The sequence below is a fragment of the Amblyomma mixtum genome, chromosome 2 (assembly GCF_055824585.1).
Source record: "Amblyomma mixtum isolate Tamu chromosome 2, ASM5582458v1, whole genome shotgun sequence".
Classification (NCBI taxonomy): Eukaryota; Metazoa; Arthropoda; class Arachnida; order Ixodida; family Ixodidae; genus Amblyomma; species Amblyomma mixtum.
In genome coordinates this window covers 13,713,032-13,740,145 of record NC_143013.1, presented here as the reverse complement: position 1 = coordinate 13,740,145, position 27,114 = coordinate 13,713,032, and the positions used below count along the sequence as shown (strand labels likewise).

The following is a 27,114-nucleotide window of genomic DNA, read 5'->3' as shown; positions in this document are numbered from 1 at the left end:
CAAAATGTTTTAGCGCTGCCGGGCACAGCAATGTATTGGTGAGAAGGCGGAGAAGGAGCCGCTCATCCGCCTTCTTCAGGCCTTTACATGGGCTAGGGTAAAGGCGATGACAATTTTGATAATATGTTGTAATATCTTTGAATGTATAGACCGGATTAAAATCGGGTTCCTGATCGGATGGGGAGGAGAAAACAGCCCGGTGAGAGAGCGCGCGGGCGGCTGCGTCTGCTGCCTCGTTTCCTGCCAACCCCTGATGAGCAGGAGCCCATATGAGGCAACGGTGTGCGGGGTCCGCATCCCGTATGCAATTTTGGTTTATGTGATAGGCTAGGAAGGGAGTGCAGCCTTGTTCGACGTTCCGACAGGCCCCTCGCGAGTCGGTGATTATGTATTTTGAATTGGAATGTGAGGCCGCGGGTAACAGTTTCATAAAACGCGTGGCTGACAGATATACCGGGCGTTCCGTATTTATCTGTCCAGGTTGCAAAAAATTCTGCGCAAACAACTGAACTATTTGGGCTCAAACAAAGACCACATGGTAGTTTATGATAGTCTGTGTTTTGTCGATAAGTAATTTAACATTCGAACTCGCCTGGACTGTCCGCAATCAGCGAATAACTGCAGTCGTATGCGCGTGGGATTTTCGTCGAGGCTAGCAGAGCAGCAGATTTGACAGGCTGCACCATCTGCTGCGAGACCTGCCCCAGCTCCAAACACGCCCATTGATTGCCTCGCAGTTCGCCAGATGGTGCAACCTCTCAAATCGGCTATTCCGCTCTCCTCGACGAAAATTCTTTGCGCAGACGATTGCAGGTTTTCGCCGATTCCAGTCAATCCAAGTAAGTTCCGATGTTGAATTATTTATCTGCAAACGCAGACTATCATAAGCTGCCCTGTGGTCTGTGATTGAGACTAAGTAAGCCAGTAGTTTGCACAGGAGAAATTTTTGCTACCAGGACAGATAAATACGAAACACCCTGTAGAGATTGTTGCTGGCTACACTGGCGGGCGGTTCTGTACAGCCTTGCGATATTATACTGCCACGAAGCTCCGCAGTTTAAAAATAACGTTAACACGCTTTCCTGCACGACTCGCCTCTCAGGTGGGTATTGACTTCACTTAAGACATGACAGCCAGAAACGACACGAATGAGAGCGACCTGCGTTTATATAAACACTATAGCCAGCTCCCCAGCAACGTAAGCCGACACAGCGGAGCCTTGCCGACGCCTTCGTTCGACCTGTGCCCTCGGTCGCCCTTGCGCAAAGCGTCAAGGGTATATAATGCTATACCTACACACACGACGCACGCGACGCACGGAAAGAGCCAACGCTCTATAATCCCCGCGTGGTGCCGCCAGAACCGAGGCATGCCGGGAGTCGGAGCGCTGCAGCCTCTCGCATTAAACCGTTGCCGTAAGCGTCATAATCTCTCTGCCTGCGCCAACAGTTTAATTCTTCTGTCCTTTTCTAACTTGTTGCTTTTCTAGTGTCTTTTTTTTTTCGCAACACTGCCGGTTCGAACCGTTGGGAGAAGGCGGCAAAGCGTATTGTGTGTTATATAGGCTACAGACGAATGCACGATGTACCAGACGCCGGCGTAATCTAGATTTCACGCATGCATATTCGCTTGGTTCAAATCCAAGTGGAGGTAAAGAATGGCCCGAGAGATTTTCTTCGCCTGGCTCCCGATAAACGCGGTTTCAGAACAGCGCGGGCCCGGTATTGCGATCGAAGGGGATTCGCGACGCCGCGCAGCTTTTCCGCGGCGCCGTAAGAGCTGTATAGGCCTTGAATAAGAAAATTAAAAGGTTTTTGTTTCGAATTAGCATACCTATCGCGCGCAGGGATTTAACGTGCGGAGAAAGCTAGCTCTTGTTTTCCGCTATTGTGCGTGCCTGCAGTGTAACGGCGTCTTTCCGCGAGCCCACTTGAAATTCAGTGCGCCTCGCGTTTTCCCGGTGCCTTTTTACTTGGAAGCGTATACGAGCGCAGGAGTTACGCGTCGACGCTTCCGAGAGCCAAGTGTGTGTATTGGCGCCAGAAAGTTCGCGCCATGAGTTCGAATGTTCATGCGGCGTTGTCGGGGAATTTGTGGGCGTGTTGGGAAGAATAAGCTTGCCATACAAAATTTTGCTAGGCCATCAAGGGCGCTGAGGTGAGATTATGCAGGCAAAAAAGAAATAGAGCATGATGATCCGAAACCTTGACAGAGGTCTATGCGGCGCTAACTGATATACCTTTCGCACCAACATTTTGAGCTCTAACACGGGGTGAAGGTGCCATTGCGCATCGGACTACACATTGAAATGACACGTTGCCCATTGTGGGGCTGTACATTGATGTTGCACGATTCTAATAACCAGGGCGCCGCGTACGGAACACCAGTTTGAAACAAATTCGACTGTGGCTTGCGTAGAGCCTGCACTTAATTTTCGCATATATTGTCTATTGTGTTATGATGCGGCACTTAAGCTCAAAACAAAGCAACTGTGGCTTTTCGCTCTTTCACACACTATATCCATACAGACACCCCCTCTATCCTCCCCTCTCACCCCTTCCCCCTTTTCTTTCGAACAAAAAAAAAAAACACTGCGCCCCTCCGAACACAATGTAGGCACCGTGGCCGACTAATACAGAACACCCACCCCTCCACCCACACGTTTTTACAACTCATGTTGCTCCTGGATAAGACTGTCTTTAGCCACCAGGAGAAATAGGTGGGTTTGGGCAACGGCAGCCGAGGCTAGCAGTGACAGTTCACCCTGCAGAAATTAACTTCTATAGGCAATCGTTCCGCAAATATATCGACGAGTCACAAGAAAATCTCGGAGCCTTTCTTTTCGTTCTGCGCCCATTCCTGTATTGGCAAAATTGCGCAAATATATCAACAAGTCACAAGCAAATCTCGGAGCATTTCGCTCCGTGCTCATTCCTGCTTCCCTCGTCTTACCTTCCGAAACCTCCGCCTCATGCGGCATGCCTTTCACCCTAGCGAAATAAAGGCGAGGCACCGCCTTCGCTTTCACACTGCTGCTGCGGCGAGGGAGAGAGAGGGGGTCATCACCGCTCGGACGTCTTCACTTCTCCCGGAAAGTGAAAGATCGGGCTCGATTTGTCTCTCCTCCACACCCAGTGCGCGCGCGCGCCTCGCACGGCACGCGCAATGAAGACGCCATGCCCAAAGAGAAGCAGGAGGGGGGGGGGGGGGGGGGGGGGGTTGCAGAGAGAGCTGCGGGTTAAACACCTGCCTGCCTCCCGTCGGTCGGTCGGGGAGCGGCGGATGCTGGGGCCAGCTCTGGCACCCCTTTCCCCCTCTCCACAACTACCTCCTCATCCTCCTCTGTTTTTCGTGGGGCTATCCAGAGAGCCGCTGCTTGCTACCCTGGTAGGGTGCCACACCTTCGAGCGCTCCGGCTGCAATTACGCTCCCGAGCCCGTTTCTGCCTTCTTCTCCACTGCCAGCGCCGTCACCTCGCCCGCCCGGCTCGCCGCTTTCGTTTTTTTTTCCTTTTCGCGGCTTGCTCATCGCTTTCTCGCGAAGCCTTTCTTTTTTATTCTAGCGCGCATAGCTTTCGCCTGGAAACCACCAGGGCGTGAAGAAGAAGGCAAATAACGAGATAAGGGCGTAGCAGCCGTCTGCCACATCGCACGCACTCGTACGCACGTACGCACAAAGACACATACGCGCTCGAGCGCTCAAGTACACACGCACGCACGAACACACACACACTGGCATGAAAGTAACAGTCCGAGCGCGAGCGGCGGCTGCGACGTGTTGACGGCGGTGAACCACGCCTTTGCTCTCGTGTTCCCCCGCCCGTTGCGGTCGTATACGTGGTGCCATTCGTTTCGCCGTCTCTCTGCTGGGACCTGCGCGAATGACGACGTTTGCTGCCGCGACGTTCGGAAGCGCGCTGTTGTTGGTGCATGAGCGTGATGGATTAGAAGCGTAGAAACGCTGCGGTCTCACTCTCTCGCTCATGCGAAGGAGGTGCGGCTGTTAAGCGTGGAGAGGATATAGGGAGCTTACACCCGGTGGCGCGTGCAGTGAGCTTCCGCGAGTGTTTCGCTCAGTCGTCGTTGCATGCAGGTTCGTGTGTAAGTCCCCAAAGGCTCGCAGCCAGCCCCGAGGCGCAGTGTTAATTATCCGGCGTGCTGGCGCCTATAGCCTCTTGTGTGTCTTGGTGGGACTCAACCGCATCTCATAAACCAGGAGCGCTCGATGACTTCCCGTCTTTGGGACGTTATGTAAATGACTCCGCGAGATTAAAGTTATCTGCGAAGAGCTTAGACTTTTTATTGTTCGGGGCTTAGCGTATATCAAGTTGCGTTTGTTGGTTTGTCATTTCGGGTCTCTGAATAGGAGAAACAGAGCGATGCACTAGGGACAAAGGAACCAGGGGATTAGAAAAAAGCGCTCATGCGTAATCTCTAATTATTTTTGGCTTAGTTATCTTATACACCACGGATGAAACGCTCACTTAAAATAGAAGGCTTCTTTCGTCCGCAATATAATTGATTCAAACTCATTATCGTTATCACCAAAGATGCATCACCGCCGTTTAATGCACTTTACACCATAAGGGGGTTTTTAGCCCCTATATGCAAACAGGACAGTCAGTTATAGTGAGTGTCGAGGTTGTTTGTAATCAAAATAACCATGTATTTTACCAAAGAGAATTAAATGCTGTAGTCACCACTAAGCATACCCTTAGTACACGTAATGCTCGTGATAAAATCGCTCTTCAATAGGCACTATTTATGAAGTAAAACGCATTTTTATGGCCTGTTGTGGGAACTTAACATTGCGGATTGAATTTACACCAGGGTTATTGTTATCGCCACAAATATAAAATTTTTGGCGACTATGCTTATGACATTGTGCATGATTCATTATCATTTTTCCTCTCACTAATGCACTATAACATTGCGGATTGAATTTACACCAGGGTTATTGTTATCGCCACAAATATAAAATTTTTGGCGACTATGCTTATGACATTGTGCATGATTCATTATCATTTTTCCTCTCACTAATGCACTATAACATTGCGGATTGAATTTACACCAGGGTTATTGTTATCGCCACAAATATAAAATTTTTGGCGACTATGCTTATGACATTGTGCATGATTCGTTATCATTTTTCCTCTCACTAATGCACTATTGGCACTCACAAAGAGAACAAGGGAGGGGAAAGCCTCAGGATATGCTTGCCAACGTTTCGAGAATAGGACTTGATTGTCTTCGTCTGCTGAGCAAAGTGTTCACCCCTGGTGGAGTTTTAATAGGGCCTTCACTCCGAGGAGGAAGGCCCGGTGAGGGGGAGGAGGGAGTGAAGTGGGAAGGGTGTTAGGATAGATCATGCCGAGACAAAATTCATGCTCCCCATCCTAACAATCTTCTTTCTTTCTTTCTTTCTTTCTTTCTTTCTTTCTTTCTTTCTTTCTTTCTTTCTTTCTTTCTTTCTTTCTTTCTTTCTTTCTTTCTTTCTTTCTTTCTTTCTTTTTTCTTTCTTTCTTTCCTTTTTTCTTCCCTTCTTTCTTTCTTCCTTTCTTTCTTTCCTTCTTTCTTTCTTTCTTTCTTTCTTTCTTTCTTTCTTTCTTTCTCAATGCAGACACCGAACGCAGATCAGGCTGCTCTATATAGCCCTTTAGCCCTTTCCGAAACTGGGCATCACCGAGACTGCAACGCGACTGAACTCGATGCTGTGTGCTGCGCTCAAGCCAAAGTCAGCAACAAAGATTGGTGCGAGTGCTGTAGGTTCATAAAGGGCGAAGCAGGGCCCACTATTTTCTTCGTGCTCAGCTTGCGTAATCATGCTCGCTGTACACAAACGCACCACGGAGGAATGAAGAGAGGAGAAAGAAGAGAGACCGGACAGCCGCGGTGCGTTGGCCGCGGGGAGGGCCTGCGTTTATATCGACGGACATCTCTCATCTTTGGGCGTCTCGCGCAGGGCCGGCTCGCCGGCCGGCACGGTTTACTATATATAGGCTCTTGAAAGCACACTTTGTTGCCGAGTGCGCGTCGTCGGACATATTTATCGGGCTCGACCTAGCAGCATCTTGAAAGTGGGTATAGTGGCCGGCCCTCACGTGATGTCGCGCGCGCTCAACGCCCGCGCCGAGACTTCTCTCCCCCGTATACGCATTCTGGTGCGGCCCGGCCCTTTTCCAAGTGGTTCTGTTTGCCTGGCGACGGCGGGTACCGCTATGCAGCCCCGCCGCCGACAAAGGCGGCGCCATATCGTATACGGGGGTCGCGGATGTGCTGGCCCCGATCGGTCACGTATTCTGGGGGCCCGTTTTTGGCGGCAGCGTGGGACAGAGTCGTTCTTTACGCCCACTATACCCCGCATACCGACTGTTTTCTTTTTCGTTGTTTGTTGTTCGTTTGTTTGTTCGTACTGGTTCTGTACAAGAGGACACACTGATGTTGCGCCTGTTTTTTTTTTTTTTCCTTTCTTCCCAAGCTCTGGTTCTTTAATGGACAAAAACAGGATGCAGTCAATCAATGATTTCAAATGAAACATTGTGATTCCAGCGACGGCGACTCGATAGCCGCGATTCTAGCGAAGCAGCTGACACTGCAGCTGTTTAGTGCATCTCCTGTCGTGACTGTGCATGCTTAGTACATTCCGGTACAAAATCCCCCCTCAGTTATCACAAGTCAGCCCCAACCTGCGCCAGCCTCAGCCGCAATATCACGAGTAAAATCTTCCCAATTTGATATCTTCGCACAGCTCTCAGCTGGCCCCGGTCATGACTTCCTTCCCTTGCAATCCACTCTATTGCCTTAACAGACCATTTATTATTTGTTCTCCGAATTATATGCTTGACAGTTTCAGTGCATTGCCACTACTTTGCACTGCAAAGCTGAACTAGTATACATAGTTAATGTGCCAACACCGTTCTGTTTGGTCTTAATGCCCAACGTTTTTGTTTTTTTTGTTCTGCACGAGTTATCCAACTATTAGCATGACACTTTAGAGTAAATAGTCGTGGATTAAAATATTTTTTGAAATTTTCGAAACAAGGTGACCTAACATGCCGGCCACGATAAATATAAGTGCGCAGCTGGTCGAAGTAGACGAGACTCTTGTGCTCCATTGTGACACACTGTGACTCACGCGGTGGCCAGCCCCTTTCCCTGAACAGTCTCCTGGACAGTTTCATGGAAGCGCGTCTCTTGCTCCCATGATCCATACAGTTAACCCTGTAGAAGGGGCCGAGCTGGCGCCGAAACGTCGGCTCTCTGATGAACGTCTTTTTCTCTCTAATTTACCTCCCGACCAGGAATATCTCTGCCGAAATGTTCACGTTTCAAAACATATATCGACCAATAACTAGCTATGGTCATGAAGACGCACGCAGGCAATGTTTTGGCCGCCATATTTCTGAAACACTGCACAGTTGATGCGCATCAGCGTCATGACCCTCGACTGTTCGATTAATTATTCATGGCCGAAAACTTGTATAATTACAGAGAGGTGTAGAGAAAGGCGAAAACACTGGTTATATTGTTACGACCATAGGCTTGTACAAAAAAGAGGAAGTATGATGCTTGTGTGTGGAAGTCGAAGAGGACGAAGTGTGTTCGGGTGGTGGCTCTTATTGTATGCCTCCTTGGCTGTCTCTGGCATGTATATATAGCAAGAGACAGCCGCGGAGCCGTACAATAAGGGCCACCGCCCGAACACACTTCGCCCACTTCGTCCACCACACACAAGCACCATACTTCATCTTCTTTGTCCAAGCCTATGGCCGTAACAATATTGTAACACGGCCTTGACATGCTGCTGGGACAGTCTCATTAACTGAATTAGCAATACTGAATTCGGCGCAGGCTTTATGTATGCGTGTATATACAGTAACGCAAATTGATGAACGACAGCGTATGTGCGCATGTATACACGTCCTCGCGAACACGCAAAACGGGAGGCCCAAAGGCGTTTCAAAGGCCTTCCAAGATGGTCGGATAACCAGTATACGCGTCAGGAGCGAACGTTGATTAATCGTCTCGCGGCGAACGAGCGCGCATATATATCGAACTCCGCTCGGAGGCGAAGGTTAGTAACGACAGATACAAAAAAAAAAAAAAAAAAGGCCATGGCGCTGTGCGGGCAGCTCCTAGGGGCCAAGAAGGGTTCCCCACGGTTGCGCGTGCTCGTCCGCGAGCAAGGAATCCGGACGTGCGAGACTGAAGTCGTAAAAGGACGGGGCGCGGGTGCGATGTTTCACGCCTGGTATATGTACAAGTCCTCCTCGTAAAGCAAGCTTCGCGGTCGTGCCGGCAGTTCTTGGCAGCTTGGAGGGAGTGCTTTGCCCTCCGCGGAGTTTGTTGGAAGCTTTCTGAAGCACCATCCAGACCTATAAGTAGTAATACACAAAACATAAAGCAAACGAAAATAACACGAACTACAAAACAGACCATTCATGGAACCCGAGTCTCTTGATATCGCTGACGTACTGCTGTGTCCGTGATTAGGAAACTTTAGAATATGGTAACTTGATCAGTTACGGGCATATGCCCCTAACCAATGGAGCCACCTTGTTCTAAAAGTCCCTAATGTTTCGTAGCTGTGCCCTATGCCTGCTAGTCCTATATTGCATCAGTATACAGCACGCCTCATATATTCATTATGTACTTGCATTATGTACTTGCATGTACGTGCAGTCTTGTAGCTTTGCTGACATCCACACCGCTTTACACTTACGGACACTTTTGCACACAACGCTTCCGGTCCCATGCATGTTGCTGTGCTTTCCCGGTGGTTGTGGAGTACGTTTGCAAAACACGAGGTGCCGTGTTCGACTCTCATTTGTTGTGACTGCCGGATTCACATTGAGGAGAACCAGGGGGAAGAGAGGAAGACGAAATTACAAATCTGGGCTCGAGCGTTTCCGAGATTTCTGTGTCTGTTGAAAGAAAAAAACAACATATGTGAGCGAAATCAGCCTCCATTCTCATGCACACTGCAGCAACGGGCTCATAATATTTCTCCATGTCGAATGAAAGGACGATGGTGGGCACAAATGATTAATTGGCGATTATTGGACGGCCTACAACACGCACCAATTACGGGATGAATACAGCATTTCCACGACACATAAACATATCCGTTGATCTCTACCTCAATTGCATCTTATTGAGACGTGCACCGAATCCGGATACGGAGGAATACGCCTTCGGTATAGCGTTTCCAAACGCATGTAAGAACTGATCGGATATAGCGCGCGAGGCTTTTTTTATCAATGAGTCCATCGTGCGTAAAGTGAGGTTTGGTTTAGTTTGATGGTCACCGGAGAGGTTCCTTAGAGAATGTGCCAGGAAGTATGCAGTGAATAGGTGTACGCTCACACATCTTTCTCTAGTAGTGCTATCAGCAAGGACGCACACGTGGTTAATCAAGTGTCCTTTGACAATGCAAGCGGGAGGGTTTGAATCGGATAAGTGCTACTTCGAAGGCACAGTCTTCTCAAGCTCTACTTCTGTGCAGTGTAAGGTCAGCAGTTAAGTTAGGCTTTCGTATACTTTGTCGTCTTAGCTCCAGTGCCCTCACCAGATTATCTTCGCGATGGACATTTTACGACGGTTTGGAGAAGTCGGTAATGACGTCAATACGCTGCATTCATTAATAGACTGCCTCCATAAAGTATACTATGCCGAAAGTAAGCGGAACAGGACTGGCAAATATCATGTAATATTCATTTTTATTTATATTCTTCAATATCATATTTATGCTATATTCATATTATATTTTCAATATTATATATTTCAAATTAAGCCAAAGAATTATCAAAGCTTTAGTAGTTAGTTGCATTTCAAATTGTTTTTACTTTTCAGACAAGAACTTGGCTTGGTTGTTTAAAATCGCTTAATTTTGAGTGCTTCGCCGCCTGGAGAGATTGCTTATTGCAGATTTGAAGTGAATCATTCATCATCTTTCGACGCTATGGGCTTGACACAAGTCAGACTTTTTCCCTTTATGCGCATCTTGGTTCACACTACTACACGTTCACGGTCTGACTTGCAGCCCTGGCTTTTGAAGCGCTCAGGTTTCTTTAAATAAAAGAGGGCTGTCGCCTACGCGGTGGCTCATCTACCGCGCGACTGCACGCGATGGTGAGCTCGGTTGAGTAGTTGTAAGTGGAACCCTTTAGTTCACTGCCCTTGCGGTTACATTCATCGACGCTGATAACGAAACAATAGTTTAAAGAACGAAATTTCCGCTCCCAATCTAGAAGCCAGGTTATAACAAGCATTTAACTGCCGATTCCTTTTGTTGAAAACCACCTTCACTCCACTGGTTCCAAGCGTCGAAAAAGGGGTTAATGCTCGATTCCGGCCAGCCCAACTCCCACATAGGCGCACGGTTGCGTTCTATTCAGACACACCACCAGTACCTGCGCTCACCACGCAAGCGCTATTCTATACACGGCACACCCGAGAAGGCACCGCACGCCGACGCGGAGGTGCGCCTTGCCAGAAACGCGAAAAAGAAGGACCAGGCAAGAAAACAAAACAAAAACCAGCTAGGAGGCTCCGGAGTCGTAAAAACAACGAGGTGGGGGGAGGTAGAAGGGGGGGGGGGGGGGGGGGTGTAGTGAGCCTAAAGGGATCCTTCTACGAGCCGATCCTTTACGGCTTAAAACGGCCTTTATCATCGGCCTCGCGAACGTACGAGGAGGGGGGATCGGCTCCAGGGAAACGCCTGCGAGAGTGTGTCTGTGTGTGCGACGGCGGGACGAGGACCAAACCGTGGGGGATGGAGATGATAAAGAGCCACGCGCGACGGCACGCACCGCGAGAGCGTTTGTGCGCGCACCAAGGAAGGAGGGAGAGAGGGAAGAGCTTGGGCCTTCTTCTTGCTCTTTCCTCCTCCTCCTCCTCCCCCTTCTTGCACGTATCGATCGCGGACGACGCGGAATAAAATGCCTCCGCGCTGGGAGCATAAAGTCGGAAGGGGGCCACCGCGAATCGAGGACGAGTACGTGCGTCTCCGTGCATCTTCTTTCTCTCCCTCTCTGCTTCCTTCCCTTTTTTTTCTATTTTTATTTCAATTCCGCCCCCTTCCCGTATTTCGCCGTCTTTTTCTCTTTGTCGTTGAATTGTTTTTGTTTCTTTGTCATCCGCTTTCGAAATGTACCGCGTTCCTTATTCCACTCCATTTGGGAAAGCGTGCGAGGAAGAATCTCGAAACACGTGTTTTTTGCTGATTAGCGCTGCCTCTTTTCGCGAAATGTTTCTAGGTGGAGAAAATAAAGCAGGGATATGTGCGACCCGTTCAGAAAATGTATGAGGTAAAGGTGATCTGATTTAGGTTTAAGCGTCTGCAATTTGTTGCTTCGCGTACAATTTTGCGGCGGGCTCTGCCGCTCCTTCCTCACCCTGCGAATTTCCCTGCACGACACGATGCTTCATGAGCACTCAGCTTACAGCTCCCTCAAAATTTACAAAGGGTAGCACTGCTAAGGTTGTAAAACGGCAGTCTGCTGTGCTGTGTCACCGCATATTAAAGAAGCAAATTCACCCGAAGCTCTCCACTATATACAGCGTGCATATACATATAGCCCACGTGGTACAGCTTTAAGTGATTTGGACCCACACACCAGACCCAAAATGTCGCTGTTCAAAATTGTTCAGCTGCATATTGCAGCGCCACAACTGAGATGAAACCAATCTGCAAAGCATGTACCACAAAACGAATAAGTGGAACATGCCAGACAAATATTTTTATTCATACTGGTGAACAGCGCAAAAAAGGCGGGACAACAACAAGACAAGCGCTGACTATCAACTGGGTTTATTGAAGGACGGAAGGGTATATATACAAAAACATAACACAAAGAAATAAGAAGATAGTGTGAAAAGGGCCGTTAAAATCAAAACTTATGTCACATGTGAAGTGATGTAAGCCAATTCCTTGTTGCTAAGTGCCACAGAATTGGCTTACATAACTTCACATGTGACATAAGTTTTGATTTTAACGGCCCTTTTCACACTATCTTCTTATTTCTTTGTGTTATGTTTTTGTATATATACCCTTCCGTCCTTCAATAAACCCAGTTGATAGTCAGCGCTTGTCTTGTTGTTGTCCCGCCTTTTTTGCGCTGTTCACCAGTATGAATGCATACCAACTCGCCCAGATCTCAGCCTTACTAAATATTTTTATTGATATTTTCCAAGGATCCGTATCACCACAGTCGGTTGAGGAGCGGTTCCATGAGCCGTCATGGACGACTAGCCCAGAGCTCCTTGAAAGGAAATGGGACCCAAACTGCTTAAAGCAAACAAAAGCTGCGTACAACAAGTAAACACAAACTGAACAAAAAGAAACAAACCGCGTCGATAATTATGATGCCCAGCGGCTGTAGCGGCTGCTCGAGATAAGGAGATAGCAATCAGCTCAAAGCGGCCGCAGCGGCGGTGACAAGCGCAGCCTTTGCTGGCGCACAATCAACCTTGCCGCTGAGGCAGAAGTGAAGGCGCTAATAGGTGTTCTCTTCCGCATCAGCGGGTTCCTTGTGTCTCTATTTAGACCGCATTCGTTTCCTTGGCTTTGCGACTTACGCCGCGTGCATTAGTAGCCACAGCAGGTCGCTATTTAATGTGAATTGTTATCTTGAACACATAGAATAGGTAAGCAATGCGTAAGGCCAGCCGCAAATAAAGGTACAGTTGCCTCGAATTATTGACGAGTGGAAGTTAGAAACGAGAACACGATACGTGGTGTTTGCTCAGAAAACTGACTTTATTACCGTACGCACACAATCGGGACAGAGAAATAACGCTGACTTAGAAAATATCATAGCGGGAGAGGAAGTTGAAGCACCATTAGTGATTAAAACGTCTTTATAACTATGGGAGTGATCCAGGGTGCACATGATGAAATTTGTAGACGAAAACTTTTCAAGCACAGTGAAAAAGAGGAGACAGGACATCACGTGTCCTGTGTATTCTCTTTCTCTGTGCCTGTAAAGTTTGGACCTAAAAATGTCATCATGAACAGCCTCCAACCAGCCCAGCTTTCTATCCTGTTGAGCCAGGGTGCAGTTGAACAGGTTCGTGCACAGCAGACATTTCGAGTCAAAAGAGAGGACTGCCTTTCCTGATTATACCTTTTCTTTTTGTTCTTGCTTTTCATACTGGTTTAAAATGATCCAGAATAAGGAACACACTCAGAACTGACCTTTCCAAACTGGGGTAGGTAATGGGAAAATCGTGCTTCATATTACAGGAAACTTGTCTATGCCCAGCTACACAAAACGTGCAACCTTGGACTGCGATCCTGTAGAGTTTACTTAGAAACAGAAAAAGAAAAAACGAAGAGGAGAGGGAAGAGATCACGAAGAAAGTAATCGATTTCAAAGCGGCGATTGGAAAGAGAGGGAGTCGAAGCGCAGCAGGTCGTCTTTTCTACTACGTGGGTATACATTTAAATCCAAAAGCGTTCGCGAAGGGCGACCTCGCCTATACAGCTTTTCGCGCTAAAAACGTTCGATTGTGGACTTCCTTTCACGCTCAGTCTATGCCGCGTGCGACCCATGAAAAGACGAAAGAAGAGCGTAATACAGGCGACCTCCTTCGAGACGGGGCAGCAGCTTAGCGCGTCGCCAGGACCTTTGTTTGGTGTCGCACGCGGTATAGGACGTCCTTGGTACATCCACCGAAGGTGCACAGCTCGCTTCTCGCAAACCTCGCATGTAAAGAAGATAGAGGGAGAGAGAGAAAGGAGTCTTCAAAGCCAGGGAATCAACAAAAATAAAAAAAATACCAAATAAAAATCAACGGCACGTGAGACAGGAAGCAAAAAAAAAAAATAGAAACGCGAGTCATGATTCAATTCCGCAACGACATTGGCCCCTCAGGCGTGGCTGTGGTGGCGTGATTGGGGAGCTTAGGCACGTATATGCGCGCACACAAAGCGACGAGCGCCGCGCCGTCTTTAAGAGGGCGAGCCGTACAGCTCTGCGCTGTGTAGTATATACAGGGTGTCCCGTTATACACTTCCCTCCTTCCTTCTTCTTTTATACGAGCCCGAATTAAAGATTTAAACGCATCCGCTGATCTAGATCACGGGCGAGGAGGTAGCGAGGCACGGCAAGCGGCAGCAGCCGGGGGGCGGCTCTGTTTCCTCTGTCGCGAGCGGGCCTACGCGGTGTTTGGCATACAGAGCATGCATGCAGGGGTTGCATGCACTCGCTCACTGATCGCGCGGGGCTCGAGGCAAACCGCTCCTCGAGGCACCGCGGCCCGAAAGAGGACGACTGATTCGGAGAAGGCTGTTTGCCTTGCAGCTGCGCTACCCCCTCCTCCCTGGCGAGGGCCACTTCGTCGCTCGACTCGCGCATACCCACAAACGCACTGCGTTCAACGAGCGAATATATACGAGCGGCCTGATTACTAAGCCGCCTACTTTGGACTCTGTGTATAGTTGAAAGGCGCACGACGGTAACTACTCCTGTAGAGTGCGTTAACTCCGGCTTGACGTTTTCCTTAGCGAAGTGTCCGCTCGTTAGAGCGACCGGTCTTTAATCAAGGAGACACTGGAAATACGAGGAAAGAAAGCGATGCGAGAAAGAAGAAGAGAAAAACGTTGTTGTCGCGCGTTTTTTTCCGAGGCGCTGTCGTGAGTTTGATCAATCGCTTCGCCGGCCTTTCGGACTTCGGTCACGACGACACAATGTTGCAAGACGCTGAACGGAGGCCGAATGCTGTTCGAAACCGCGTTGTGGAGGGAGCGCACGCGCCGGATCCGTCGAGTGATGGAAGCTGAGCATGCGCGTCTTATCACCACGGTCTAATTGCGTTTATCGTGCACAGGCATCCGGTATAGCGTTGAGCGGGAATCGGTCCGTGAGGGGCAGAAAACTAGCCCGCAAATTAAACGAGCTCTACATCTCGCGGTTTAGTTTAGCGAGGCTCGTGCGATTACGTATACGTCGATTTGGTATATCGCATACGCCCTCGAGCTAGTTTTCCTTTAATTCGAACATGATGAATGGGCCCTCGTTAGCGTTTGGAAACATCGCGATCTGATTCCTATTTTATTTATTTATTTTTTAACATCCTGTGGTGTACTTAACTGTGTGACGCCCGATACCAGTAAGTAGAGCACGAAAAATATTCAGCACTTATTGTCACTGCGCAGAATATACGAGTGCTTAACGTTAGATGGCGGTCACGGACACAGCTACCAAATAGCGCTGAGCGTAAAGTATGCACCCGTAATTTGCTGCATACTTCCCTTTCTCGTCATATTAAGGATGCCGCAGGCCTTCTTTGAGGCGTTGTAATATTTTCCAAAGAATGTTAAATCTGACAAATTTAATCTACCGACAACTAGTCTGACGGTAGCCGATAGTGCTCGTATCCTTGGTTAGATTATATCTGTACACAGATATAATCTTGATTGATCTGTGATGCTGCAAGAAAGGAAGCCGTTGATTATTGCTTCCAGAAACTGCGAAATCCCTGCACACGCAGGAGAAGAGTGAACAGAAAAGTCATCGGGCGAAAACAAAAAAGTGTAGGAAAACACGGCCCTGAGGGATAATAATTAACTCGCTACATCCACCCATGTCACGATGCTTTCGCACAAACCAACCTCGGTGGCAATAACGCGTTGTCTTGAGTTGGCTTGGTGCGTGACGGAGACAGCGAAACTGCGCGAAGGCAGAGCGGCAGAAAGAAGCGACAGCGGCTGTGTGCGTCACTTTCTTCTGTCTCTTGCTTTCGCGCTCTTTCCTTCTTTACTCGGCAGGAACAGGATAGGATAGAAAAACTTTTAATGTCCAACAGAAAGAGGGTAACCAGAGGGCTACCCGCCTAGACGACGGCCGAAAGGTCTTGACTCTCGGCGGCGGCTTCGGCCAGTCGGACAGGAAACCGCACTCGTTCTGCGGCACTCTTCACTTCCACTCTCAAGAAACACCACCCTACAGCCACTACCTACACCACACACCACCCTCCTAGCTATAGGTGCCGCCCCACCCGTCCACCGCCACCCACGACTCTCCTCAGTCCACCTGTACACCCCCCAGAAAAATTCTGTCGCGTGTGTGAAGCCTCGGCTTAGAATAAAAGCACCGAAGTAATCATCGAGGGTACATCCAAATGTTTTCTCAGAATTATCGCATCAGATGTCTGATCGTCCCGTAATTATTTTTTTTTATTTGCGCGTCAGTATTGTCCCATTCAAGCGCAGCCCATTTGTACATGTACAACCATTTGACATTTTGGTTGTGCACTTGTTTATGCTCTGGGATCATTGAATGAAGAGTGTCTGCAAGTTTGAAATTTATTTACTAAATACATATGTTTTGTTGTTGTTTCTGAGTTCCAATTAGGCGAAATTTTGCTCAATATTATCAAATCCATAGTGCCACAGCGCAGACAATGCTCTCACCCGGTGTCGTTAATATTCCTCCTGTTCTCCCATTTCGCACTCTTTGCTGCGAGCCACAGGCGCAGCTTGAGCTGACTTTGCCTCGTTCACTCTCGTTATAGCCACAGTCCGACTACACCATTTTGCTAACCTGCCCGGACGTTCTGCAAAGCTGTCTTGTTGCTCTCAGCGGCCGTGAATGAGCCGGACCGTTCATTTGGAGGTGGAAAAAAAAAATCTGCCTACGTCGCTGAGATCCCATGTGTCGAAGGCTAGCCCCAAAGCTAAGTGGAGACCAGTTCGCCTCGGCCGCTTACAGCTGTCGAGCAAAGCAGCAGCCTTCGACACCTTCCCATGGCTGTGGCGAGAAATTCACCCTTTTTTCGGTGGGCCGCCGCCGCCGCAGCTTCGAGCAGAAAGTCGGCGCGAGACTGGGCCGCGGGGCGAAGAAGACCTTGGTGTGGCAAATTATGCCACGGGGGGGCGCCCAGCTCGCGCGAGCACGCGCACTGCTCGCGGGCGGAGGGGGAAGGTCGCCGCGATGCAGGCCTCCTTGTTGCACGCGCTCCTAATCGGACCAGGAGAGGAGGCTGAGGGGAGAGGGGGAAGGGGTAGGCACGGGGCTCTTGCACAGCTCCAGCAGCACCACAACCACCAAGGCGATAATTTGCCGAGGCGGCCGAAGAATGATGAGTGCAGGTGGTGCAGTGTCAGTGCACTGGTTTTCTGTGCACGCGGCTTCCAGGTGGCCCAGACGTAGGCCCGCGCGTGTAAAGGGAGCGGACACAGTGGCCGCCGGTGGTGCTGCGGCGTTCCGCCAAAGTAATGCCGTAGAGAGGTTGGATTACGCGGGTTCGTCCGCTATAACGAAGTGGTCTCTGAATGAATGACGGGAACAACGAATTTCTTCGTCACCAGATGCCTGGGTGTGCATAAGAATTACAGCAGCCCCAACAACTGAGGTGTTGGTCTTTTTGTTTTGCTCTGAGAAGAGGTGAAAGTGGTAGCGCGGCATTCTGCACCGTATGGCAGCGAATCCTTCAATAAGCCGCCGCAAATTCTTTTCTAAGACCAATTACATCAGGAGACATGAGGTGGCACGTAAAAATTTTAAAGAAGGACCACTACTCAGCGGTTATAGGACAAAACTGTGATGCCGAATATCTGGCTACTCCCGGAGCACTTTTCTGCATTTATTTTATGTCAAGCAGGAACCGATCTGCTCGTAAATAGTTTTTCGACAACTATATATCCCAATGGTCATCGAAACTCCCTCGGACGTCCCATGGACATCAAAAACGTCCACAGGACATCCATGGGAGTTTTCTTGCCTATTGGGTATTGCTTTTGTGGAAACATTTCTCTATCTCACTTATGCACTACTTCTTTACAACAGTAGTCAACGGTAGCTGTAAACAAAGCTCGACCTGAAACAAGTAACACCGACGCTGTCGCGCGAGACGCGAACTCGGCTCTCCATCCAGCAGCCCCACTTCTTACCGTGATGCGTCCCCACGTGGTGCGGCGTTTTACAGCGGCCTGGCGTGACGCCAAGCAGTGCGTTAGGCGCGGCACTGCTCGGACGACGACGTTCACTGCCTGTGCGCGGTCGCGGGAAACCCGTGCGGCACGACCGCTGCGTGCAGCAGCTGCTGCTGCATCGACTGTGTTCGGGTCGCGGCCGTGCCGGGTTTTCTTATACGCGGGCGCGGTAATTGCTCGTTATTTGCTCGCGCCCGATCCTCCCTTCCTGGTGAGTCGGCGGTGCGCCCGCGTTGGCGTGTGGCTGAACTGTGCGAGCGCGTGTGGTGCAGGCACGCGATGAGCGTGCAGGGAAGGGTGTGTATATTTGCGTGTGGCATGAAATACTCAAATGGCCGACCGTTGAAACTTCGGGCTGTCACGCCACTTTATCAAGTGCAACGTGCCAGTACCTACTCACACCCTTCTGCATGCGCGCACTTCGGTCCGGTTAAATCGGCGCTTCTTCACCTTTGACCTCATACTTCTTGTATCGTTTGTCTTCTCTTTCCTTTGCTTTTTTTTCTCCATTTCTTTCCTTCCTCTTTTTCCTTCCTGCTTCTCTTCATTTTTCCTTCCTTCCGTCTTATCAGCCGTCAGGAGAGCGATTGTCGAATTGCCATGTCACCTGTTAGAGCCTTTGCATATGATTATGACCGCTTTGCACACACCTGACCCACTTGATCCTGTTACATAATATGACAACTTCTACTGAAAAAGCAAAAAAGGGGATGTGGGCGAGGCCCTTCACCCGGCCCTTCGCTCGGCCCTCCACTCGGCCCTTCGCTCAGCCCTTCACCCGGCCCTTCACCCGGCCCTTCACTCGGCCCTTCACTCGGCCCTCCACTCGTCCCTTCACCCGGCCCTTCACCCGGCCCTTCACCCGGCCCTTCACCCGGCCCTTCAATCGGCCCTTCTCTCGGCCCTTCGCTCGGCCCTTCGCTCGGCCCTTCGCTCGGCCCTTCACTCGGCCCTCACTCGGCCCTTCACTCGGCCCTTCACCCGGCCCTTCACTCGTCCCTTCACCCGGCCCTTCACTCGGCCATCACCCGGCCCTTCACTCGGCCCTCCACTCGGCCCTTCACTCGTCCCTTCACCCGGCCCTTCACTCGGCCCTTCACCCGGCCCTTCACCCGGCCCTTCACTCGGCCCTTCACCCGGCCCTTCACCCGGCCCTCCACTCGGCCCTCCACTCGGCCCTCCACTCGGCCATCACTCGGCCCTTCACTCGGCCCTTCACTCGGCCCTTCACTCGTCCCTTCACTCGGCCCTTCACTCGTCCCTTCACCCGGCCCTTCACCCGGCCCTCCACCCGGCCCTTCACTCGGCCCTTCACCCGGCCATCACTCGGCCCTTCACTCGTCCCTTCACTCGTCCCTTCACCCGGCCCTTCTCTCGGCCCTCCACTCGGCCCTTCACCCGGCCCTTCACCCGGCCCTCCACTCGGCCCTTCTCTCGGCCCTTCACTGGGCCCTCCACTCGGCCCTCCACCCGGCCCTTCACTCGTCCCTCCACTCGTCCCTTCACCCGGCCATCACTCGTCCCTTCACTCGTCCCTTCACTCGTCCCTTCACTCGTCCCTTCACCCGGCCCTTCACCCGGCCCTTCTCTCGGCCCTTCACTCGGCCCTCCACTCGTCCCTTCACTCGTCCCTTCACCCGGCCCTTCACTCGGCCCTTCACCCGGCCCTTCACTCGTCCCTTCACTCGTCTCTCCACTCGGCCATCACTCGGCCCTCCACTCGGCCATCACCCGGCCCTTCACCCGGCCCTTCACTCGGCCCTCCACTCGGCCATCACTCGGCCCTTCACTCGTCCCTTCACCCGGCCCTTCACCCAGCCCTTCACTCGGCCCTCCACTCGTCCCTTCACCCGGCCATCACTCGGCCCTTCACCCGGCCCTTCACTCGTCCCTTCACCCGGCCCTTCTCTCGGCCCTTCACTCGGCCCTCCACTCGTCCCTTCACTCGGCCCTTCACCCGGCCCTTCACCCGGCCCTTCACTCGGTCCTTCACCCGGCCCTTCACTCGGCCCTTCTCTCGGCCCTCCACTCAGCCCTTCACCCTACAGAAGCGCCACACACCACCAGACCACCTATCTTCACCCTCCACAAGGCCTCCACGCAGAAGCCCACGAAGCAGCGGAATGGAAAAGCCACAGCTATATCGAATTCAAAGGTCCAGTATGGAACCGGAAGCACCACCTTTCAGCCATCTTTCCACCTCCGTAGCTCCCCATCGACCCAATGCCAATCTATAGCCACTTCCGCCCACCTTCACCCTCTAAATGAATTGTGTCGCTTGGGCGAAGCCTCGGCTTAGAGTGAAAGCACAGGGGTAAATCCAACTGCTTTCGAATTGTCGCATCGAATGTCTGATTGTCCCATAATTTTATACAGCTGGCACTGAAACTATAGAAGGCAAGAACCACCCTTCTCAATTTAATTATTTCCTCCCTTTCCTTCTCTAATTTTCTTTTCTGTCTGCACACGTTTGTGTAACGTGATCAGTGCACGGAGAACACTCACTGGCACAACAGTCACGAGGAGATAATATATCACTGGAGATATAATATCACGAGGAGATATAATATCACTGCCCTCTAGCGAAACAATTGTTTTTTTTTGTCTTTTCTTCTCCACTCTATAATTTCTTCTTTACAGCTTGTCTTTTCTTCGTGGTTAGCAGGCAACAAGGAAGAGTAACAGTTCATGCACGGCACCTGTACCTATACTTTTCGCAGAATCTGACGCTATATATAAATTACACTGCACGTGCTCCTCGCATTGCAGTAACGTCAACATCTCGGCGTTTCTTGCTTACACATTATAGGTTTTCAGCAAAGGAGCCCATAAGTCATTGTACTTTGTCCTAACAGTCGCGCGACCAGGACGTCTTCCTCCTTAGTAATTTGTATTAAAAGAGGGTCAAGAGTAATTCCCTTCTTCACCTTGTGAGCAAAAGGATCGGCGTAATATCTGCCGGTAGGTCTGTTACATACCCTATACAAGATGTACGTTCTTAATTAGATTTCAGTGCGATATCAGTCGTGATACCGCGATTACTGTTCACAGTGTGGTTCTCTGCATTCGTTATAGCTGATACTCTTGCATTCCATTGGACGGGAAGAGATGGGGACACTGTGCACAATGGCATACAGTGTGTCATTGGTGTTCCATGGCAAGAAGTGGCAAACCGATTCAGTTCAATGAGTAAGCGATCCTTTCTTTCAAATTGATGCCCGAAATAATAAGGGGGCCTAGAGGTGTTAATGGCAGCTGCTGTCGCCGTCCTAATCAGATAATCGAATCAGATAACACATCCTAATCAGTTAATCAGATAATCCAATAACCTGTTTCCTACCGGATACGTATCATTACGGAACACGGGGGACAAAAGGTGTTTCATAAGTAGAAAATATATCATGGACACTGGAGGCACTGAGAAATGTTTGTTTGTCAATCGTGGTTTATTCGGATGGCGCTCTTGTTGATTATTCTGACACTATCGCCTATCAGTCCACTACTAACCCCCCGGTAAGCTTAGGAGTAAATACTCCTCTACTATTTTAATAACGACCTTCGCCATTGTGTTTTCAGCAGCACACGACAAACGGCAGTGCACGCTTATAGGAAATGGGAAAATGCAATTTTAAGTAATGCGCATGGTTTGCAGAGCGCCTTAGTAGGGCTTGTTAGCTTGTCGCTTGACTTTTGCACCAAACTGGTACACTCGAGTGTAATGATGAACCTAGACACAGAAACAACAGAGATTTAGCATACTGGAGACGCACTAGCGGAGACGTACACCGGTTTGCCGGAAGCCCTGTCGACGGGCACATGCTGCTTCGTTATTGAGTTGTATTCGACTATAGTGACTCCGACTATAGCACTCCGCTTTTTTTAAAGGGCGTACGCTAGTGGACAATTTTAGTACATTTTTACTCCTTTCTTTTTAGAGTGCTCTACACTGCTTGCAAAATGAAAACCAAGTATAATGATGAACCTAGACACAGAAGCAACAGAGAGATTTAGCATACTGGAGACGCACTAGCGGAGACGTACACCGGTTTGCCGGAAGCCCTGTCGACGGGCACATGCTGCTTCGTTATTGAGTTGTATTCGACTATAGTGACTCCGACTATAGCACTCCGCTTTTTTTAAAGGGCGTACGCTAGTGGACAATTTTAGTACATTTTTACTCCTTTCTTTTTAGAGTGCTCTACACTGCTTGCAAAATGAAAACCAAGTATAATGATGAACCTAGACACAGAAACAACAGAGAGATTTAGCATACTGGAGACGCACTAGCGGAGACGTACACCGGTTTGCCGGAAGCCCTGTCGACGGGCACATGCTGCTTCGGTATTGAGTTGTATTCGACTATAGTGACTCCGACTATAGCACTCCGCTTTTTTTAAAGGGCGTACGCTAGTGGACAATTTTACTACATTTTTACTCCTTTCTTTTTAGAGTGCTCTACACTGCTTGCAAAATGAAAACCAAGTATAATGATGAACCTAGACACAGAAGCAACAGAGAGATTTAGCATACTGGAGACGCACTAGCGGAGACGTACACCGGTTTGCCGGAAGCCCTGTCGACGGGCACATGCTGCTTCGTTATTGAGTTGTATTCGACTATAGTGACTCCGACTATAGCACTCCGCTTTATTAAAGGGCGTACGCTAGTGGACAATTTTTCTAAATTTTTACTCCTTTCTTTTTAGAGTGCTCTACACTGCTTGCAAAATGAAAACCAAGTATAATGATGAACCTAGACACAGAAACAACAGAGAGATTTAGCATACTGGAGACGCACTAGCGGAGACGTACACCGGTTTGCCGGAAGCCCTGTCGACGGGCACATGCTGCTTCGTTATTGAGTTGTATTCGACTATAGTGACTCCGACTATAGCACTCCGCTTTTTTTAAAGGGCGTACGCTAGTGGACAATTTTACTACATTTTTACTCCTTTCTTTTTAGAGTGCTCTACACTGCTTGCAAAATGAAAACCAAGTATAATGATGAACCTAGACACAGAAGCAACAGAGAGATTTAGCATACTGGAGACGCACTAGCGGAGACGTACACCGGTTTGCCGGAAGCCCTGTCGACGGGCACATGCTGCTTCGTTATTGAGTTGTATTCGACTATAGTGACTCCGACTATAGCACTCTGCTTTTTTTAAAGGGCGTACGCTAGTGACAATTTTACTACATTTTTACTCCTTTCGTTTTAGAGTGCTCTACACTGCTTGCAAAATGAAAACCAAGTATAATGATGAACCTAGACACATAAACAACAGAGAGATTTAGCATACTGGAGACGCACTAGCGGAGACGTACACCGGTTTGCCGGAAGCCCTGTCGACGGGCACATGCTGCTTCGTTATTGAGTTGTATTCGACTATAGTGACTCCGACTATAGCACTCCGCTTTTTTTAAAGGGCGTACGCTAGTGGACAATTTTACTACATTTTTACTCCTTTCTTTTTAGAGTGCTCTACACTGCTTGCAAAATGAAAACCAAGTATAATGATGAACCTAGACACAGAAGCAACAGAGAGATTTAGCATACTGGAGACGCACTAGCGGAGACGTACACCGGTTTACCGGAAGCCCTGTCGACGGGCACATGCTGCTTCGTCATTGAGTTGTATTCGACTATAGTGACTCCGACTATAGCACTCCGCTTTTTTTAAAGGGCGTACGCTAGTGGACAATTTTACTACATTTTTACTCCTTTCTTTTTAGAGTGCTCTACACTGCTTGCAAAATGAAAACCAAGTATAATGATGAACCTAGACACAGAAACAACAGAGAGATTTAGCATACTGGAGACGCACTAGCGGAGACGTACACCGGTTTGCCGGAAGCCCTGTCGACGGGCACATGCTGCTTCGTTATTGAGTTGTATTCGACTATAGTGACTCCGACTATAGCACTCCGCTTTTTTTAAAGGGCGTACGCTAGTGGACAATTTTACTACATTTTTACTCCTTTCTTTTTAGAGTGCTCTACACTGCTTGCAAAATGAAAACCAATGTTCCATCCGTTTCCTACATATAGTCATTGTCGTGAACATGAGGGAGCTCGGAGTTGTACTGAAATGACATTCTTAAATTTCTCTGCGTTGCAACAAGACGAATATGTAGCTGTGACATTGTTCGCATTGTTCAACCAAGGGGGGCATCTTATTTCTCGTCCAGTGGGCCGATTGAGCGAAAGAGAAGAGGTAAGGCCATTTAGTTAGCGAATAAGAGCTCAACAGACACTACACATAATACTCAACGAACTTTCTCCCCGAATCGGCTACTTCAGCAGAAACAGTAAAGATTCTGTCGTCTCGATTCGATCGCTGAAGATCGCCGGCCGATTGAACGGGTCGCTTTGTCCCGGCGCCGATAGATGGCGACACCGCGCAGCCGCTTCGATCGGCCGGCGCAGTCGTTTCGCGAGGGGACAGCCCGCGCGCTCTCCCTATGCAGTTCTCCCGTACAACGTAACCTGTATATCCATCTTGGGTTGAGCACGGGTGTATACCCGACAAGCTTGCTAACTATAAAAAGGAAAGAGCTTCTGTTGTCGTTTGGGATGTTGGTGAGACTTCCTTTTAGTGTTTCTATTATTTTTTTTGACGGCGACTGCAAAATATACGCATAGGGAAGACACTTCCTCTGAACAAATTTTCATTAGATAGTTCATAGACTGTTGACTCCCAATGAACTGTGAGAGAAAATTTTTGTCAGGGAGCGGCATCGTAATAGAGGGCAACAAGCTACTATAGCGAACCCAAGCTGGTTCAGTAAAGGAGTCTTTGTCGCGTTCCATGTTATTCCAAGCATTTTCAGTGGCTGTGGCGAGATATCGTGGCACTGTTTCATGGACAGGCTTGAGAGCGGGAGCGTATTTTTCTCGTAGGTTCCGCAGAAACTATGTCTCTTCTTGTGCGGACGGGTCGCCAGTCGTCGGTTGGTTCGAAGTAAGTGGATGATAATTTTTGCTTTAGGCAATCGGGCTTTCTTCAGTGTCGTCTTTGGTTTTCTTCATAATAAACATTTTCAAAGAGAGGCCGATGGGTTTCGTCTTATTGGGCACTGGTCTGTGCTCGTATACAGCAGGGGAGAGTTGAGAAATGGGCTCCCCCACGTTCTCCCCTCATCCTAGGAAATCGGTTCTTCCAAAGGTCGTGAAAAAACCCATGGGTACCCATTCAATAGGTGCCCAGAACTCACACGAGTTTTTGCGGTTCCTAAGATGGCGATTCATATGGTGGTTGTAGTGAGTGCTTTGTTGAGACAGAGACGGCTCGTTTCCAGTTATCAACAAGAAATGAAAGAAAGTAAAAAAAAGTAAAACGACAACAATTTTAACACGACGAACATTCGTGACATCAGCTGCAGAACGCACTCAGAGCGAAATGGGCTCGCTACACTCAGTTGAAACACACTTAGACCGTGTGCACAGTCAGCTTCACTGAAGCGCAAAATATCGCGTACAATGTCGGTCTGCTTTTACATTGTCGTCCCGGAGTTGGTCGTTCCATTTCCCGACGAAACGCATGACGTGGACCTTCGCCTTGCGAGAACTGTTGGCGATGAGGCAAAGCGTACGCGCAGTATGTTGCTGTTGTTGCCCATTCCGGATAAGACGGCGATGCCCTGTGAAGCACTGTACCGCCATAGTAGCACTCCACGAGACGAAGTACACTCGCTGAAAGCGACGCTAAATTTACCCATCTGACACTCGTGTGACTTACAGCGACCTAACACTCCCGCCTCCGCGAATCTTTATACATGTGCAAAAAGATATAACACGATACTGATTTCCACGAATGGCTAATGTGAAATTTACTGAAGTGCTACAGTTCTTTGGCACCTTTATGTTTTAAGGCGAAAGCCTTCAATGGCTCATACTGACATCCGTTAACAAAGCGTGTCACACGCATTTAACTCGAGAAATAAAACATATAGAAGAACACCAATGGTTGCTTTAGATAGAATAGGAAGAAATGAACATAGAACCCAAGTTTGATGACTGCAGATTAATTATTTAATTAATTAAAGGCAAAAATGTCGAAACTGCATCGAAATAGCGTGGACGTCGATATAGCCACAGGAAGGGTGTGTCGTCACATCCACCGTAAGTCATCACGGCATAGTGAAAATTGTCACGGAAAAACATCGGATTTGTGTCAAATTAGATGGGAAAATGTGTAATTAAGTTCAATTAACACACAACATCCCCGAAAGATGAATAATTTGTGTATCGATATAGCTACGTGAATGGTGTGACGTCACATCCACCGGAAGTCGTCACGGCATAGTGTCCTTGGCTTTCGCCTCTAAACACTTTAGTTGCCAAGTGTCCTCGCAATTTTTTCTTAAAAGTGTGACTGTGCACTGCTTGTCTGAATATCTTTTTCCGCGTTGTTTGGAACTTAAACAGCTCAGTTTATTCATTTTCTGAAGTCTCAAAAGTGGGCCGCATTCGGTTTCGAGCGCTTCATACTGTGTACGTAAGAAAACTGCGCCTGGAAAACGTCGGACAAGGCACAGCACACACATCATATCTTTTGCTCACATTTATCGCTGCTAATTCCTGGCTAGTGAAGATGCTGTTCTTCGTAGGTAGTCTTAATTTCTTGCCATTTTTTTTTTGTCCTGGCGTGGGTTAAAGCAACCCAAACAAAACTTTAATTTTCTTGGGACTTTGTAAAGTTTGCTTACTTGCAGCACTTGCCTTTTATGTGGAGAAGCACCCTTGCGGGTGAGCAGAATGGATTTTGGCTATGTGCCAGGTCGTTTGCCTGGTGCGGAAGCGCCGGTGCGCACTGTGCTGACGTGTTTGAGTACGAATTTACAAGCATCATCTCCACAATAGCCATTGTTAGAAAACTCAGCTGCCTAATTAACCTGGAACTGGGTGTCATATTTCTCTTCTTCGAGTGTTAGCCACGATACTGGGCAGCAGCTAAACATTCTGAAAAGGCCGAACTAAAAATAATCATAAAGGTTGAAATTTAAATCAACGTTTGAGATCCATACTTGGGTCAGATTATTGTTTTTACCTGGTTCCTTTAATTAGTTGCGTCATCATATTCACCCCACAACCACCAACATTACAACAGTCACCATCAGTTCATGACGCGCACAGCAGCTCTTGAAGGGATAAGAGCCTTAGGAAAGCAATGACTCCC

The 27,114-nt window shown here is 48.9% G+C and overlaps 1 protein-coding gene across 2 annotated transcripts in view; it reads left to right on the top strand.

The window, feature by feature from the left end:
• The window catches only part of LOC149358474 (GATA-binding factor 2-like), a 256,638-nt gene that overhangs the window by 139,371 nt on the left and 90,153 nt on the right, over positions 1–27,114 (top strand). The window lies entirely within an intron of this gene.